This window comes from Athene noctua, chromosome 29, assembly GCF_965140245.1.
Source record: "Athene noctua chromosome 29, bAthNoc1.hap1.1, whole genome shotgun sequence".
NCBI classification, from domain to species: Eukaryota; Metazoa; Chordata; class Aves; order Strigiformes; family Strigidae; genus Athene; species Athene noctua.
This window is the reverse complement of record NC_134065.1, coordinates 2,134,327-2,151,469: the sequence shown is the minus strand read 5'-3', so window position 1 is coordinate 2,151,469 and position 17,143 is coordinate 2,134,327. Positions and strand designations below refer to the sequence as shown.

General features: G+C 56.7%; 1 long non-coding RNA gene across 2 annotated transcripts in view; it reads right to left on the bottom strand.

The window, feature by feature from the left end:
• Window positions 1–17,143, bottom strand: part of LOC141971725 (uncharacterized) — a 62,755-nt gene that overhangs the window by 18,174 nt on the left and 27,438 nt on the right. For both annotated transcript variants that reach the window (XR_012635314.1, XR_012635315.1), the window contains exon 2: window positions 128–197. This is a non-coding gene — a long non-coding RNA (uncharacterized LOC141971725). The remainder of the gene's footprint in view (window positions 1–127; window positions 198–17,143) is intronic.

Genomic DNA, 17,143 nt, shown 5'->3' with positions numbered 1-17,143 from the left:
CTGGGGTGACCTCCATGGGGGCCCCCTCCTGGCCCCGAGCCCGGAGCCGGGGAGATGCACAGCCCTGGGCAAGCAAACTCAAGGGGGAAGGCAGCGAGAGCCCCAAGGTTGGGATTTCCTTCCCTACCTGCTACACAGACGCCGGCATCTTCTGCTCCTGCCAGAGGATGAGCTGCGGCCACCGCTCCTCAATCAAACTGCAAAGAAAAAGCGAGCAGGCATCAGTCTGAGGGGGTGGAGGCAAGGACAGGGCTCCCCGCACGCCCCATCCGAGCCCGGCCGGCCAGGGGGGACAATGAGGGGCTCCCAGTCACCCCCTCCCCAGAGCAGCCCTGGGGTCCCCTCCCGCACCATCCTGATCCCAAACATCGCTGGGATCAGGCTGCAGAAGCCAGGCGGGACCTTGCCAGGCTCCCGTAAGGAACCAGAAGCCACAATGTCACAAAATACGGAGAGAATTCAGGTGCCCAGAGGTAGGGATGGGATACGGGAACCTGTGGGACCACAAAAGAAAGGTGGGAAAAAGGAGCAAGAGAGACGGGTATAAAGTGATGGGGGGAGGAAAAGAAACTACAAAGAGCTCGGGAATGAAACAAACCCCAAAAATTATCATTAATGAGGGACCAGATCCAGCCCGGCAGCGAGTGGTCCAAGGTTTCAAGTGAACTTCGCCGCCTCTGTGAAGACCCTCGTGTGCGCCCCAGGGGGAAAAGCATCAACCCAGGCGCTTGGGTGCTTTCTCCTGGGGAGCGCAGGCAAAGCAGCCCTCGCTGAGAACAAAACGCCATGGCCCGGAAGGAAACGTGGCTGCTAAATTCACCTTACTGGCCACTTGAAGATGGGAAGCGATCCACGAGGCAAAGCACGGCGGTTCCAGCCAGCCGAGCGCTGGTCATTCACCTACCGATGGCTGTCACCGTCTGGCGTGAGACGGTGCGTCCCCCCCCGTGCAGAGCCTGGCCCCCACGGCTCGCTCCCATGTGCGGGAGGAACGGTGCTTTTCCCCCACTGAATAAAAGGGAAACTGAGGCACAGAGGCCAGCACCTGGCTCTCCCAATGCGCCGCGAGCTCCCGCTCCCGAAGCTGAGCTGCAGCCTCACCCCCGCCGCCTGCAACAGAGCGAGGAATTGTGCTCGGCTTTCCGGCGTCCTCATCCTCCGCTTCAACCACAAAACCAGCCTTCCTCTCCCCGGCTGCCTCCCCTCCCACGGCCAGCTCATTTCCTGACATTACAAAATTCAGCCTGAACAAAGCCGGAGCGAGGAGCGCGTGGCTCCGGCCGGGGCTGCCCCTACCCCTCGCCCCCGGGGAGCCACGTGGAGAGGACACCCCAAAAGATCGGAGGGACAAGTGGCTCTTGAGCCTCTTGAGAGCATCAAACCTCACACCGTGTGGGCTGGGGTCCTGCGGATGGACCCGCCAGGGGGTTTCCAGCGTCAGGACAGACGGATGAGTCTGGCTCCACCACATCCACGATGGGAGAGCATCAGGGACAAGGATGGGGGGGCTGCACCCGTGAATGTCCAGACCAACCGGCTGCTCCTCCAAGGACCACCCCTTTATTTCCCTTAATAAAAAAGAGGGTCCCACACGGGGACAAGGACACCCACAGAGGCATCACCTTGCAAGTGCCAGCTCCCAGGCGGGATGAGGGACAGCGTTAACCTGCGCTTCCACTTTCTACCTTATCTCAGCTGCCAACTTTGGGGTCAGGGGCTGCTTCTCTGCAAACGAGCCCCCACCATCACACCGAGACCAGCTCTGAGGGATGGAGACGTTAGAGCGAGCGCGACCACCCTGGCCCCAGATGCCATCCCCGGGGTGTTTAATCTCTCCACGGGTTCCTGAACCCCCACCCGCCCCAGGGGGCTCAGGACCAGCTTTGTCACCATCCCGAGCAAGATCTCCTACGTCTGTACACGGAGTTGTCCCCCCTGAGTGGGGAATGCCAGCAGACAAGCCGGGAGCATCCCTGTGGGATCCAGGGTCCCCCCTCGCATCCCACCTGAAGCCAAAGCCACGTGTCCGCGGTGCCAGTCCACATGCCACCCCCACGGGACAGCCACCACAGCCACGCCAGGCACCTCGCACCCAGACCCCAGCACCGACAGCAAAAATATCCGTGGCTGGTTATTCCACACACCCCCCGTCTCCCAGAGCTGACCAGGCTGTTACGACGACGACCATCAGACAACACCCGACTCCCCGCAGCCCTCGGCCACCACAGTCCCCAGATGGTGACAATTAATGGCAACGCCTTTGTGAGGCCATTTTGACAGATCAGCTCCCCTCTTGCTGCGGCAAGGTGGGAAACCCTGGGAGGGGGGGCAGGATGGGTCTCAGGGTACCACACGCTTGGGTCTGATCCCAACCCAGCGCAAGGTTGTACCCCAGCGTCACCCGGCTCCGGGTCAGCCCTGGGGACAGGGATGGGGAAAGAGGCCGGAGACCACAGCGCACACAAACACGAGCCCAAGGGCCTGATCCTCTCCAGCCCCACTGCCCCAGGGTTGCTTCACGCCCCGGCCAAGCTGCCAAAGCTGCTGCCCCTCAGTACATCCAGCACCAGTAAACCCCAGTGAACCCCCAGTCCCCATTTTGCAGCACTTCAAGCCAGTGCAAAGAGCAAAGCCCCGACCCGCCGGTGCTGCTGGTGAGCGAGGGTCCTGGCGTGGCTCCCAGAAACTGGATTCTGGGGTATTTCGAAATGTCACCGGCTGACACGGTGAGACCAGGGCTGGGCCGTGCCACTGCCAGCCCCGAGGGACCCCGCGCAGTCCCGGGGTCTCGTCCCCGGGGCACTGCCCGCACTCAAAGCCTTTTTGTTTTAAAGGGAGAAATGCTGCCCAGTAAGGGGGAAAAGAATCATGTTTTCAAAACGCTCTGTTATTTTATAAGCTGAGGCAAGAAAAAAAATCACATAGGGGAGGGATGGAGGCAGGAAAGGCAAGTGAATTCCCCTTTTTAAGTGAAACAAAGGAGGGGAGGAAAAGGGGGAAAGAGAAAATCTTTCTGTCCAGCTTTCAAACAGAAATGCTGAGCAGACGATAAAATTGTTCCTGTTCGAAAACCAAAGCTCCGGTTTTGCCCAGCAACAAACCAAAACGCTTTGATGGGGTGGGATCTGCCCCGAGAGCAGCAGGACAACCCCCCCCCAGGTTTTTAACTGATGTAGTAGGGCTGGTGCAACCTGCCTGGAAGGATCCAGGGGATGTGGAGATACGGCTCCCGGTGAGCACCCTGGATATCTGCTCAGGTGATGCTCGGCAGCCCCTGTGCCACAGGCAGTCCTTGCTAATACCCTCAAATATATATATATTCCCATATATAAATATAAAACCCCCCAAATATATATATATTCTCATATATATATAAACCCGCTAAATATATATTTTCTCATATATATAAAACTTCCCATATATATAATCCCCCCAAATATATATATATATCCATATATATATAAAAAAAAACAAATACATATATATTCCCATATATACAACCCCCCAATATATATATTCCCATATATATCTAAAAACCCCCAAATACATACATATTCCCATATATATCTCTCTAAAGAACCCCAAATACATATATATTCCCACATATATATCTCTAAAGAACTGCAAATACATATAGATTCCCATATATGTCTCTCTAAAGAACCCCAAATACATATGTATTCCCATATATAGATATCTAAAACCCCCAAATATATGTACATTCTCATATATATCTAGCTAAAAAAACCCAAATATATATATATTCCCATATATCTCTCTAAAAAAACCCGAATACATATATATTCCCATATATATATATCTAAAAAACCCCACATATATGTATTTCCATATATATCTCTCTAAAAAACCCTAATACATATCTATTCCCCTATATATATAAAAAACAACCCCAATTATATATATATTCCCATATGTATAAAAAACCTCAGATAGATATATTCCCATATATAGTAAAAAGCCCCCAAATATATATACCCTCTCATATATATCCCCCCCAATATATACAACGCCATATAGCCCTGACTACATCGTATATACATGTAATACCCCCAAATAAATAATCCCCTTGAGCTGGCGGAGGGAGGGTCTCGGGCACCGCCCGTCCTCGCCGCGCGCAGCAGGCTGGAAGGTGCTAAATCACCCCAAGGAGCTCCCAGCCCCGTTATTAAATCAATCAGCGGCCAATTAAGCCTCTGGCCCAGCGAAGGGAAGCCTGGTGCATCGGGGGGCCGGGGTGCCCTGGGTATCCCACCGGGCCCCCGCCACGGGGGGAACGGCGAGGGGCGATGGATGGGGAGGAATCGCCCGCGGTGGGGCTTCTCCGGGCCGAAGCGGAGCCCAAGGGGCCAAGAGGGAGGCGCAGATTGTGGGGGGGGGAAGAGCAGCCGACCGCAATCTCTCCTTCCCCTTTTTTCATGTTTCCTCTAGCAACGGGCTCGAGGCCACAAACATTTGGATACCAAACCCGAACTTCCCTCCCTGGGCTACCCAGCCGGCTCGCCGCTTCTCTGCCAGGTGCTTGTGGACCCCCACCCCAAAGCAGGGCGGCCTCAGACCCCGGGGCTCCGATATGTCAGTCTTGGGGGGTCCAAGCAACAGCAAGGATCAGCCCCAGCGTTAGGAAAAAAAAAAAAAGAAAAAAAAAAGAAAAAAAAAAGGACTTTCCCCATTTCTCCAGCCCACAAAACTAAAGCATCTCCAGTATGGCCTGGCCCCCAGTTTGCACCACCATGAGGAATAACCCCAGGGCCTAATTAGGCCTGATGAGTTTTTTACATTTGGGTTTCCTCTGGCTTGCCACCAAGAGGTGGGAAGGGACAAACTGGGAGAGATCCCAGCCCAGGCAGGAGCGCCGGGCAGGACGGGCTGGTGGTTAAACGCAGCGAGAAACCGCGGCTCCAACTGCCCATGCCGCCGGATCCTGCCCCCGAGCCACACCGCCGGGCGAAAAATCTACCTCTGGTGGCACAAGGTGGCACAAAAGTGACAGCACACGGTGGCCACGCCGCGCAGGAGATGCGACCACCACCAGTGCTCCTCCGCCTCCCGCACAGGGATGGGGTGAAGGTGCCCCCAAGCCCCAGGCAGGGTGGGAATGGTGGGGGGCTCCCTTCCCCGCTCCTCCTGGTCACCTTGCAGAGGTTTTGTCCCCAACAAAGGGTCCCAACACGGGTCCCCCACCCAAATCCAGCCCCTGGATGGGTGCTGGGAAAGGTCACGGAGCCGAGCGCGGCGCGAGCACTGCCGCAGGTGTTGCGACAGCGGCCGCCGGCCCTGCCAGGAGTTGGGGGACACGGAGGGGGTGCTGGGGGGGGGGAGCGGTGCACGCGTGTGACCGTTGGAGCCACCGAGTTTCGCTCTCGCCAGCTGAGTTCCCCCTTGGGTGGGGGAGATGCAGAACCGAAACCTCCAGCTGTATGGACGCGGGCGGGGGCGGGCGGGAGGTGCGGGAGGGCTGGGGGCTGGCGGGGGGTTCGGAGCGAGGCCACGCACCGTGCCCGTGAAACTAGGGCTCGGGGGGGGGGGCTGACACACAAGGGACGGGCGCAGGGATCTCCTCTGGCTTGCAGCACCCACCCTGCTTCTGGCCTCTCTGCACAGCTGGGGCACCCGTCGCCTTGCACCCAGAACATCTGGCAGGAGCAGAAACACCCCCCGGCGTGCAGGTGCTACACCTGGGCAGGCTCCGAGAGCCCGTCCCGGGGCTGACAGTGCCACAGGACATCCCCGCGCTGGGCACCAGGACCACGACTGCCCACACAGGGCGGGGGCCTCTGGCCTCGCAGCACTGCCCACTCCTCCCAGAGATGGGAAACTGAGGCACGGAGAGGGGAAGCAAACAGCAGAGCTGGAAATGCAAACACCCCCCCACCCCCTGAGCAAGCCCTGTGCCTTCCTCCTTGTCCTGTCCTGCTCACCCACCAGCACCAGGAGGACCCCAAGACTAAAACAACCCCAAAACAGCCAAGGACACCACAAGGGCTTCGACGAAATTCCAGGGATCCCAAGATGTGAGTGCCCCATACCCCAGGCACCCAGCTCTTGTCCTCACCCCAGTGACAAGGCAAATGCTTCGGGCCACATTGCCACCTGCTGGCACCGGCCCCAGGGCCCAACGGCACCAGATAACCCACAGAATCACAGAATCATCTGGGCTGGAAAAGCTCCTGAAGCTCCTCCAGCCCAACCATGACCCTCCCCCTGACCCTTCCCAACTCCCCCAGATCCCTCAGCGCTGGCTCAGCCCGACTCTTCAACCCCCCCAGGGATCCCGGGGACTCCCCCCTGCCCTGGGCAGCCCATTCCAACGCCCAACAGCCCCTTCTGCACAGAAATCCTTCCTCAGAGCCAGTCTAAACTAAATGTCCAGCCACAGGCACCTGCCCCTTCCCCGGCAGAGATGGCAGAGGCTCTGCAGGTGCTCTGCTGGGCACCAGGCAGCTGAGTTGGGACACGGGCAGGGGCACAGGGACAATCGCCCGCTGCCATGTCTGATCAGAGCAGCCCCTGCTCGTTTTCCATAACTAATTTTATCTGGCTTGATCCAACACATGTGCAAACCCATCCCAGAGGTGCCAAGAGGGGCTGTGGGTGCCCCCACCCTGCTCACATCCCCCAGTACCCAACCGAGGCATCTCCTGAAAGGCCCCAGAGCTGTTCCAGGGATGCAGGAGATTTTACAGCAGCAATTCCAGCTCCTGCCGGCATTGCCAAGGCAGAGGTAAAGCAGAGGAGGCACCATCCGCCGTTTTGCCCCCCAAATTCCCCCCAAGCCCTTCTGACTCCCCCACCAACCCCTCCTGCCTGCTGTTGGCTCTCCCCGAACACCACAGATCTTTCAAGCCACGCTCCTTCCTGTAGCACGGCCGGGACGGATCCTCTGCCACAGCTTTGCAGCCACTTTGCACCCACATAAAACCCCACGCGAGGCACGGGGGTGTGAATCCCACCGGCACACCGGCAAATCCTCACCGACGCTTCGCCGCCGCTGACCGACGCAACCACCCGCAGACAAGAGCAAAGCTGGAGGGAAATCAACCCCGAGTTTGGTTCTTCAACACACGTGTTGGCACCCGGAGGGCAGCAGGGCTGGGGGGTGCCCTGGCAGGGGCAGTGGGGGCAAGGACCGGGCGGGTGATGCGCTTGGGCACTCATGGGTGCGCTTGGGCACGTGTCTATGGCAACCTGGCCACCGCCGTGCCCGGCAGCAGGCTGGGCTCGTGGTGTGGACCCACGTGGGAGGCTCGTGGATGGCACCAGGAGTTGCCATGTGTGCAACCGACACGGGCAAAGCCCCTCTCACGCCACTATTTGGGCATGACCCCACCTTAGGGCAGGTCCCCAAGGAGCTCACGCAGGGTGACGCAGCACGTGCCCCCTCCCCAAGCCCGGGAGTCTGGCTGGGCCGGGTGCCCCCGCGCCCACCGCTGACGAGGCCAAACCCCAGGGCCAGTGGGTGAGGTGCAACGAGCCAGGGCTTTGTCCCAGCGTGCGCCGGAGCCCGGTGGGAGGGAAGATAAGAGAAACTCATCATAACTAAGAGCAAAGCCAGGCCCCTCACCGCCATGCTCTGCTGTCGCCTGAGTCAGCAGCCGATGGCTCCGGGGACATTTTGCATCGTCGTCACCTCCCTGGGCAGCTCGGGATGCCACTGGTGGTGGCTCAGCCCATCCCCTCCCCATGGAAACCAAACAAACACGTTCACTCAAGCCCTAAACCTCCAGCCCATCCATCTCCCCACTCTGACGAAGAGTGACAGGTCCTAAGTCACCTCCCAGCTGCGATTAGGTGACACAAGCCCTTCCCGGGCTGGGCTGGGGAAGGGGAGAGGGGATGCCAGAGAAAATGAAGAGGGAGGAGGTGGGCACCCACCAGGAGGGGAGACCAGGCAAACCTCCACATGCCCCTCGCTGCTGTCTCCCACCCCGGACTGCCACCATGCCGGAAAATCCCAGCCCAGCTCCTTGCTGGAAGCTGAGAGCTTTTTTTAAACCTGCTTATAAAGGTGACTAGCAAACAAGAAAGAAAAAGGCCCTCCTTGTGCAGAGGAGAGATGGCTTTGTGGTCACACGCAGGACGCCTGGGAGATTTGCATTTAATTCTGGGTTGTGCTACAGACCTTCCTGTGTGTCCTGAGCTGAGCTGGCCACGGCCAGGGCTGCTGCTGCCTCCCAGGGTCCCTTCAACACCCCCTCCTCACCTCGCTGCCCCAGCACCCAGCCCGTGGTGACAGCCACCGACCCAGCACCCACCATCACTTCCAGATAAAACCCCTGCAAGGGGCTGGAAAACCACCTGGCGCAGCCACAATCCGAGCAGGAGCCCGGGCTGCTCATCCCCAAAAAAAGAAAAAAATGGGGGTTTGTCCCCGAATTGGTGTGCAAACCTCAAACCCCTCGTGCAAAGTCTTTGGGCCAAAAGGCAAAGCACTGAGCCGGCGGCCGAGTGTGGCTCCGCACCAGCCGCAAAGCTGGGATTGTATCCCAAAGAGTGGGAGCCACATCCTGATGGAGCAAACCTCTGCTGCCCCGCAGCCTCTGAAAATTCAGCAGGGGAAAAGCCCAAACCAGAGAATAAAACCAGCCCTGGGGTTACCCCAACCTACAGGTTCAAGCCCCCCCCAAAACCTGCAACTTCAGCAGATCTCCACGGGGAGGGTGCCTACTCCCCAAACTTCAGATACACTTTTTTTTTAAAAAAAAAAAAAGATTAAAATATTTCTCTCTGGCGAGGTGCAGAGAAACACTTGCACATTCGGTGCCGTCGTCAGCAACTCCTACACCGCCCCCCACGTACGCCGCTGCGAGGGGAAAGCAGAAGGGGGATTTTATAGGCACCTACAGAGAAAAAAAAGATCTCTCTGTAATTTGGTTAACCAGTCAACCGAGCGGCACGAATCCGTAGGAAACTGCCCTGCCGCTCCCCGAATGACTCGGTCCCCCGCGGAGCAACAAAACCTCCATGGCTGGTGCAAGCGGCACCTCCCGGCACCTCCCTCTGACGGATCCGCCCCGACGACCCTTGGAAAAATCCCAAATCCCAAATGCAACCCCCAGTATGAACACGCCAGCGCTGGCAAACACCAAAAAAAAAAAAAAAAAAAAAGGATTTATCAAGTCTTACAATCAGCAGAAAACCTCTTGGTGCAACAAATAGGGACCTGGCAGCAGCATCGTGGATCTTGGTGCTTTTTCCCCCTCAAAACCCCAGCCCCACAGTCCTGTAATTTAAAGCGAAAATCACAGCGTTCAGATTTAAAAGAGAGGGAAGAGAAGAAGCTCTCTGGCCTAGGAGCCAATTAAAACAAATGGAAAGTGTTTTGCTTTTTAATCTCGTGATTTTTTTTAGCTAATCTCTCCATTGGAAAGGGAAGATTGGCTCGGCAGTAGAATGCTGCTGGGGGCACCCAGCACGTGCAGAGTCCTGGCCAGGATGGCAACTTGAGCCCTTGCTCCCCGTTCCGGTCCTTTTTGGTCGTATTTATCCTGATTTTTGCTCAGAATTACTGTACAGGGGTAGAGAAACAGTAGCAGAGCTTTGGGAAACTTTTTATCAGGGGATTTTGCTGGTTTTCTGTCTCTCTTTTATGAAGGGGGGAGTTTTCTATTTTAAAAATACTCTTTTCGCTTTGAGTTTTTCGTTGGTTTGCACGGGAGGGTTCAGAGGCAGGAAAACCCTCCCCGCTTCCAGCAGACCCCCCCTGCTCCTGTTTGCTTTGTGAGGGGAAAGCAGGGTCCTATTCCTCACCTGGCTGGAGATCAGAGAATCACAGAATCACTCAGGTTGGAAAAGTCCTTTGAGATCATCGAGGTGATGCTTTTCCTGCTGCAAAGGGAGGCCCCCCGCTCGTGGGAAATTCATAAAAATGAGACGGTTTAGAAGTGGAAAGGACCCACAAACATTCAGGAATGGGGTTTGTTTCCTTCTCCAGCCCTGGGCAAACCCTTGGACGGGATGCAGCAGGAGGGGAAAACAAGAGCCAGTAGCTGAGGAGAAGAAGGGGCTCTCCTCGCCCCCCCTGCCGCAGCATCTGGCCACGGGAGCCGGTGGGAAGCTCTTTGCCAATCCAGAGGGATTCACCCACTCCCCCAAGCAAAAGGAGAGCCGGGGCAGGGAGGAGGCTGTCGGATGCCATGCCCAGAGCCCATAAATTACAGCAGAGAAAAAGAGTTGCATTTGCCCTATTTCTTATCTGCTTGGAAATTGCACTGCTTTCCCAGCTGCAAAGGCAGCTCCGTTCCCAAGAATTTCAGCAAAGCCATGACCTCTTTCCAGGATCATACAGTATATGGTGGCGGGGAGCCAGGGCTAATTATAGGCACAGGAAAAGGGGAGAGAGGCATTTGGAAAAGCTCTACCTTCCCAGCGGCGGGGAGCGGTGCGGCGGGAGCACCCCAAAGGGCTGCGAAACCCCAGGCAAGGAGAGCGAAGCCCAGCGACCCCGTGCGAGCTCCTGGGTGTCACCGTTCCCCTTTTTCTGGAAGGATAAAAGCCACCCCAAAATCCCAGCTCACACCGCTGCCCGATTCCTACGTGTTCTGGTGCAGAAGAGAAGCCCCATGGGGGGAGCGGGACCCGCTGCTGCCCTGGCACAGGCCGAGCAGCAGCACGAGGAGCTGCAGAAATAAACGCAGCAAGAACCAAAGTCGCTCAATCCTACAGCAGGAATCCGAGCGTTCAGGGTTCCGTGCGAAGGCCCCAATCACCAAGCAACACCACGAGCCCCTCACCGTGCCCTCGTGGCCACGCCGCTGCCAAAACACAGGGCCTGCAGAGATGCTCCACAACCTGGAGGCAAATAAACGGGCGTTAAACTTTAAACACCAGCTCTCGAGCGAGCCACGTGCCATTTTAGAGCCTGGTTCATTCTCCTTTGCTGGGCAATGTCAGAGGAGTCACCTCCCTTCTCCCGACCCCGCTGTCTCTGGCGTGTAGAAGCGGACGAGGACACATGAACATACGTGTCTGCAAGAGCTTCCAGCGAGGAGGAAGTTGGACAGGAAAGCACTAAAACAGGCAGCAATTTTTTAGCCACCAAGCTCCTCTTCAGAGCCACATTTCTACACAAAACAAAAAACGGGGAAGAAAAAAATCCCACCTAATTTTTTTTTTTTTTTGGAGGGCCAGGGGGGAGAAGGAAAGCCAGGAACCCTCTTGCTCGCCGCAGTGGTTTTCATTTTCCACCAAATAAAATCGAGTCTCAACTCTGGCTGCTCGCTTATCCCCCCCGCACGCTCGCTTCCTTGTTTGCCTGCGCATGTGGGAACGTGTGGGTGTGCGGTTTTTGTTTTGCTTTTTGCAATCACTCTGCAGACCATCTCCTGATGCCTCGCAGATCGCAGCCTGCAAGGCAAACGCGCTCAGCCCCGCTCAATTATCCGGCGAGACAGACTTTCCACCTCCCCGGCTTTAGACTCGCGGTGAGGCCGCTCTCCTCCTCCAAAGCAGCTTCCAAAAAACGCGGCTCGCGGGTACCCCGACCCCCCTGGGTGCTGCAGAGCTGCTGCCAGCACCCGCTCGCCCCGAGAAGGTCCCTGTGTATAGGGGGGGAGGCTGCAAAAACTGGGTGCTGCGAAGGGGAGCGTGACTGTGCCGGGGGGAGACGGCGGCACGGAGCAGCGGGGCACCAGCTCCAGGCTCGCAGCGGGAAAGCGGCCGCTCGCTAAGGGAAGGAATCCACCCGCAGCGCCGGGTCCGGCCGATGCCCTTTTTAAGGCTCCTTGGCAGCGGGAAGGGGGTTAAGCATGCACCGAGCTCACCCTCCTCCTGCCACTGCTGTTCAGGGTCACCTCCCCTCAGCTCACCGCATCAACCTCGCCCTTGGCACGCAGGTCCACTGCAGTGGGGGCCCGCCAAAATATCAAGGAAAACCTCAGTGCAGAGCAAAACCAGCTCTATTTTACATTACACCCCCCGACGCCCCAGCGCTGACACCAGATGGGCTCGTCCAGCGATGGAGGGGGAGATAACCAGAAGCGACGTCCCCGCGGTCCACACCAAAGCCACCGGGACCGCAGGCCCCAGCACCTGCTCCTCCTGTCGCCCAACTCCTCTTGGAGCAGCCGGGTGGAGCAGCGGGCACCCATCCCCGCAGAGCAGAGCCCACCTCACCGGGGCACGTCCCTGCAGAGCACGTGGCACTGGGGGGGGCCAGCATGGCCCCTTCCCGCCCCGGCTCTGCGGGCGAAGCCGCCACGCGCGGCTCTAAGCCCTAACGGGATAACAAGCTCACAATGAGATCCTAATGAAGGATTAGCGAAATACAGTTTAAAGAGATTAAGGCAGGGTGCAGCACTGAAACTTTTTTTTTTTTTTCCAAGAGTCCAGCAGAGGTGAGACCCGAATTTCAGCCCCTGCCAACGCGGAGGGAGCCAGCATCCATCACCAGCTCCGGCAACTCGGGATGGTTTTTTCCACCACAGTCGTGCAAAGAGAGGCCAGGGCTGCAAAAAGGATGGAGGAACACAAAAAAAAAAAAAAAAAGATTGCTTGTGGCGCCTGAAAGCCCTGCCCAAGGCACTTTAAAAGCGAGCCAGAGGCTTCCTTCATCTCTCCCCTCCCACACCAGTCCCTTCCCATCTGCATCCCAGCTGCGCGCGGCGCAGGGAGCGATGCTCTCAGTCCCGTTCGTAATGACTGTTGATGTTATCCGCCTGAGCCGGAGCCTTCCAAGGAGCCCCAGGGAAGCAGGTACTCAACTCTCATTCAGGGAAAGTTATTAATATTAATTTCTTGGCTCTACACAAACAGAGCAAGAAGTCAGCCCTGGCCTCGAAGAGCTCGGCGTGACTGCCAGCCCCACGCGCTCCGAAAGGTCAGGAGTCTGGTTCGCCCCCAAATCAAACGGTGATGTTTTAAAATAGAAAGCAACACATCTGGGATTGCTTTTTGGGTTTTTTTGGCCACTCGTATTTTTCCTGCAACCGCAAAACACCAGAAACTTTCTCCTCCCCCAAAAAAAGGGACAACGTGACTCTCACCCCATCACGGGAATCCAGGAACTGGGAATTTGCTAAACCAGCCCCAAGACTGGTAACACCCAGGGTCAGGGGAATGGGCAAGCGAGGCCGGTGCTGAGCAGGTAGGGAGGGCTCGGCCAGCGGGCAGCGGGGCAACAGCCCGAAACCCACCCCTAATTTCAGCCAAGTTGTCCAAAGCCACGCGACGAAAGGGAGGTGGGGAGGGGATCTGACAAACATCCCTGTTGAGAGACTACAAAACAAATCAAATGAAGATGTTTGGAGCGGATCCAGATGTTTACTAGTGACGCACATGGAGGTATAAATAATTATCCGGTAGGAATTTTGTTCACAGGCAGCTCTCCCTTATCTAATCAGATCTCAGCGCGATGCGGCCTCGGTCCCCCCCGCCGCTTAAAAAGTCTTGAGAAAACCAGATGACAAATAAAAAAAACTCACTAGGGGCACCAATTTAATCCCATTAATCACTGGACGTTGGGACCAGAGCTGCCAGGACTCAGATCTCATCCAGGCACAGCTCGAGGAGGGAGGATTTTTTTTTCCCCCCGCAGCAGGAGCGCTGGCAGAGGGTCGGATCCTGTGTGAGGGTGCGGAGCAGGGCCGGGGAGCCAAAGCCTCGCACCCTGCGCCGTGCACAGCACCGGGTGCGGGTAAGGTGGCATCTGCGGGGACAGGAGCCGGCCCACGGCATCGGCCGGATCCCTCCACGCCGGCACCAGGAGCTCACCGGCGGCTCCCGCCTGTAAAAAACCAGCTGCTTAAAATACACTCGCAAACAAAAACCTCCCTTGTCCGGCTGAGCGTAACCAATGGGCAACTTCAGAGTCTGGACGCTGCAATTACCTAAAAATAAAAGGACCACAAACCCCGAGATGCTGAACGGCCAAGGAGGATGAAGCTGAGCCTGGCAAACCGGAGGGACCGCGGCCGCGAGCGATGGTCACGGCATCGCCGGGAAGCCCAAGCCAAAGGGTTCGCACGCGACCGAAAAATAGGTAGAAAAAAAGGCTTTAACAGCTCCAAAAAACGACACCTGAGATGATTTTTCCCAGCCGTTAGCATCACCTGACCCAGCACGGCTGCCACGGGAGGTGCTGGCGGGCCCAGCAGCACCATCGCCGCCCCCCACGCAGGCAGCCCTCGCCCCGCCGCCCCCCCGCCAGCATCGCCGATGGTTTTCCAAAAATTAAACCAACCCAACCCACCGTAGGCGAGGCCGCAGAGGGTTTCACAGAGGCCGGAGAGGAGCAGTGTTGGAAACTTACTGTAGAAAATTGGCCGCTCGGCTCTGGCTCCTCGTCCCTACTGGTGGGAAAGTCTATAAATCTCTAATAAAGAAAAAAAAAAAAAAAAATCCCCTCCCATTTTATTCCTTCTCTCTCCCCCCCCTCCAAAGGATTGCGAAACCGAGAGGGCAGCCGGGGCTTGGATCTGCAGCATTTCTGAGTTCCTACGGAGTCTGGGCTCCTTGCCACCAGCAACAGCGGCTCTGGGGGTGTGGAAAAAGGGAGGAAAAAAAAAAAAAAAAAAGAAAAAAGAAGAAGAAGAGGAGGAAAAAAAATTAGAAAAGAAGAGTCCTGTTTATTTTGGGGGATGAGAGAGAAAACTTGCAATGCACAAACCAGGGGGGGACAGAGAGCGTGGCTCTGGCACTCCTGCAGGCACCGCACGCTTTGTAACAGAAAAGACTTTTGATTAAAAAGCCTGGATTTTGGGTGGGAATACTGAGCTCGCGGAGGATGCCCTTTCCTGGGGTGCACAGAAGCGCTGAGCCCAGCACCTCCCGGGGCAGACAGACCCACGGCGAGGAGCACCCATGGGTGCTAACGACGGCTCTGCCCTGCCCTGCCGCGTCCTCCAGGTCGTGGTGAGGGGAATTACCCAAGACAGGCTGGAAGAAAAGCCTGCTCCAGCCGTGACCCAGATTCCCCTCCAGCCTGATCCCTCACTGAAGTCATAATCCTTGGAGGGCTTCTGGTCCTTTTTTTTTTTTTTTTTTTTAAATACATCCCTGTGTGTTGCCATGGCGACGAGGGTGATGCTATAATTTCAGCATTATAGGCTTCAGCGCGAGAACAGGAGGGAGAAGGTGGTTGAAATATGGACGAGCTGCACTGGTAATGTATTTAGGAAAAAAAAAAAGAATAAAAAAAAGAAACAACCAAGGTGGCACCTTGGCTTCATTAGCAGACGCCGGAGGAGCGGGGCTGACCCGCAGCTGAAGAGAGCAGGGGACCTGCTTTTGGCCATCGTTTGGGCAGCAGCTCCCCCAGGGACGGACGCTCCAGACCCTGCAGGGTTTCGGAGGCTGCAGCAGATTGTCACCCTGCCAGGACAAAGTGACAAGTCCCAAACTCCCAGGCAGCCCTTGCAGCACCCGGGGCAGCCCGGAGCAGGAACACCCTATTTCAGGGCAGCCTTAGCTCTGCCCACCACAGCTCAGCACCCAGCCGGTGGCAAAACCAATCAACTTTGCAAAGCAGCAGCTCCGAAAGAGCCGCCCAGCCCTTTTTTACCTTTATTTTCCACCACCTTTCCCTTCCACCTTGCTCTGCCCAGGTCAGGTCCCGGTGGCACCCCATCGCCGATGGGATGTGGGAGCCCCTGAGCTCCCGATGGGAGAAAAACCCACCCCTGCTCCGTGTTTTTGCAAGGCCAGGAGATACCTCTGGGTGCTTTTAGCATCACACTATGGTGGTTCAGGCCCAAAGAGCCCCCCGGCTGGTGCCAGTGAGTTTTCATGCTGGAGGGTGACCTGTGACACCACAGAAGGGATGAACCAGGACCCAAGGCAGAGCCCTGAGGGGTTCAGCCCCCCCAAATACCAGGAGCCTCAAGCTCTCCTGCAGCACAGGAATAGGAAAATTGCATGAGCAGAAGCTAAACCACTTTTAGCTGCATTTCCATCCCCCACCGTACCCCCTCCCACCCCATCACCAGGCACTGAACCGGCACCCACCGTGACAAAAAATTTCCAAAAGACGCACAAACAAAAATAAGATCGTACACAAACACACCGCCCAACGGCCCGTCACCCCCCGCCACGACCTGCCAGTGGGCTCACAGGGTCCCAAAGGAAGCCAGAAAGCCCCGAGGGACACCTCGCCCCACGCCACGCTCGCCCACGCCTCCTTCCAGCACGCGGCTGCGAGCGGGGAGGTGAGAAAAAAGCGCTTTGGTCCAGCGCGCAGCACCTGGCACAGCGTCCAGCACCGCTCCAGCCCTGCAGCACCATTCGGCTTCTCTCTCTGCGAGGTGTGAGAAAGGCCCCGATGGTAAAACCCGAGTGGCTGGTATCGGGAGGCACGTGGAAACCACCATCGGTCCCACGCCGGAGCCACGGTGCCTGGACACAGCTCAGAAAGGCAGCTGAAAGTGGGGATCCTTGGAGGGTGGCGTGATGCTGGGACAAAAGGGTCTCCCCAGCCTGTAAATGCTTGGGAAAAAAAAAAAAAAAATATCACAGCGCATCATTGCAAAAATGGGAAATCCAGGCGTGGGGCAGCAGCAGCAGGTGCTGCACACCAGCCATGGGACCCCACGCCGGGGCTCCTCGCTGTGAAAAAGCTTGTATAACCTCAGGGGAAAAAAAATTAAAATAAATAAATCAAGAGTATTTTGTTTCAATCCCCAAAGGGAAGCCAACTCCCCCAAACCACCGGCTTTAGCGTCCAACCTGCCAGCCCTTGAGCCATCAAGGTTGCTTTTAGCGGTGCCCTGAGCTCCATATTTAGCCTCAAAGGTATTTATCTTTGAGAAGCTAAAAAACAAAGCTGCATTTGCATAACAAAAAGACCCCGTTTGCTCGGTACATGTGTAGCATCGCGGGGAGAAGGCATGCAAAGCAGCCTTCCTCCCTCGCCAAGCAGAAGGCGCTGAAGGTCACCCGAGCGGATGCTGAGCTCGCGGTGGCTGGTCCTCTCCGCTGGAAAGGACAAGGCAAGAACATCTTCCCTTACGGGAAGCCTCTTCCCGACCTTCCCACTTACATCTCATCCAGCTGGAGCAGCCCTCTCCGGCGCGAAGGCAGGCGTGAAATCCAGCTTGCTAAAAGCACACAGGCTTGTCTGGCCTCAAACCTCAAAAGATCAGAGGGCAACGAACAGGTTTTTTCCAAACTCTCTTGATTTGCAACCAGAGCC